Source organism: Peromyscus leucopus, unplaced genomic scaffold, assembly GCF_004664715.2.
Source record: "Peromyscus leucopus breed LL Stock unplaced genomic scaffold, UCI_PerLeu_2.1 scaffold_1341, whole genome shotgun sequence".
NCBI classification, from domain to species: domain Eukaryota; kingdom Metazoa; phylum Chordata; class Mammalia; order Rodentia; family Cricetidae; genus Peromyscus; species Peromyscus leucopus.
In genome coordinates this window covers 33,826-35,722 of record NW_023504492.1, presented here as the reverse complement: position 1 = coordinate 35,722, position 1,897 = coordinate 33,826, and the positions used below count along the sequence as shown (strand labels likewise).

The 1,897-nt window shown below is 45.9% G+C and overlaps 1 long non-coding RNA gene across 1 annotated transcript; it reads right to left on the bottom strand.

Moving 5' to 3' along the window:
* Positions 1–35: 35 nt before the first annotated feature.
* Positions 36–1,667, bottom strand: LOC119087121. Its single transcript, XR_005090565.1, has 2 exons — positions 867–1,667; positions 36–126 (listed from the first exon to the last, which is right to left on the bottom strand). It is a non-coding gene; the product is annotated as an uncharacterized LOC119087121 (long non-coding RNA).
* Between the last annotated feature and the right edge of the window lie 230 nt (positions 1,668–1,897).

Genomic DNA, 1,897 nt, shown 5'->3' with positions numbered 1-1,897 from the left:
AAAAATTCCTGCAGAGGAGCATCCAACAAGATACTTCACTTCAGAAACTGTGGAGGCCACTGCAAACGAAGTCAGCTCAGGCAGGAGGGACCTGAGCGCTGCGACAACAGAGTGCTATGTGGTGTCCTGGAACAGACAGAGAATGATAGAGAAACACTATGGAATATTGCGTAAGTGGGTGAGCTTCGTGTGTGCATTATGTGCACATGTGTGGTACATGCAAGTGCTTTTACCGTCACAGCCATAACCTCAGCTTATGGATTTTCTTTTTTCCTTTCTTTTTTTACCTTGGATCTGAGGACCGAACCCAGGGCCTTGCACTTGCTAGGCAAGTGCTCTACCACTGAGCTAAATTCCCCAACCCCTATGGATTTTAATTAATGATACATTAAGACAGGATCATTATCACTCAGTTCCTGTCATATTCCCTAGCCACTGCTAAATTATCCTTGCTCAGTAAATAACTCCCATGCAGCAGGCAACCCTAATTAAATGCAATGAGCTTTCCCTCCCAATAAAGTCCCACAAAACAAAACAAAACAAAACAAAACAAAACAAAACAAAACAAAACGACATGAAAATAGCTGATGGGACTTGTCAGAAAGGAGGGGGATAAGAAGAAAACGGGGCAAATATGATCAATATTTACTAAACTGTAAAAGAACAAATACATTAAAAAGAATGGCTTATTAACAAGGGCCTCCTGCTTGTCTTGTTAATAGAGAAAACCGGGTGCAGCATGTTTAAGAGCTTTCTGGGCTGTCACTCACTGTCATTTTTCTACGGAGCTGTCACATCCCTCTGAGACACGAACAAGTACCCTGTAGCTGGAAGGGGAAGTAAAAGGAAACAGAACTAACACTCACCAGTATTCACTTCAGAAGCCAACTCTCCTGCTGACACCTGCCGAGATGGCACCGGGACATAATTCATAGTTAAGGAGACACAGCCAGGCCAGAGTCCACGTGCATACACTTTATAGTTGCTCACTACTCTACAGAGATGCTCACACAGCCTGACCTCATTTTCCCCACAGAGAGCTCACATCAAGCAACCACAATCCCAGGTGAGAATGTACCAGTTATCCAGGTATTCACAGCAGAGACGTCCATCCTGGGAGGTGGTAGGGTCTCATCATTCAGTTTGTGTCTCATATGCCTCCAGGCTGCTCCAGTCCATTTTCTTTTTTTCTTGAGTTAGAGTCTCATGTCTCCCATCTCTCCAGGAGTTCATCTTGCTTGGTTTTTTTCCTTTCAAGATCCTCTCCTTTGCATAGAGTCCCCACGGAAGACCGGTCCAGATATCATCTGAGGACTGAACAATTTTCCGTCCAGAGACCGCTTTCCTCTCCTATTCCCGGCACCAGACCCCGAGGCAGGGTTTAAAGTGAACCCTGATGGCTGCCAGGTAAAACCTCTTAAAAAAAAAAAAAATTGTGCCTCCCAGAATGCAACGCTGCACGCTCTGCACGCTCTGCACTACGCACTGCCCCGAGACCTCTGGGGAATATTGTCCGAAGTGCGGGAGTTGGCTGTGAAAAGAGCCCGTCATTCTTTGGAGCATTTTAATTTATTCTTTGAGAATTTCATACTTGTGTACACTGTATTTTGACCACATACACTCCCAGCTCTTCATTCCACCAAGCATGCAAATCGGGCCCAACGGCACTGCCCGGATGCCTCTGGGAAATGGTGTTCACGTTGTGGGCATGCGCAGTTGGGCAAGCTTGAATGAAGCATTTTGTTAGGGTGTTCAACTGCCTCCTTTATTTCGTGATATTGTATCATATTAGGAGGGGCTCTGGCCAGCTCCAGCATGGTGAGCATGGGTCTGGCAGGCCCTGCCTTACTCCTTCACTCCCTCCACCTTGCTAACAACCATTAGATTACATTTCTAA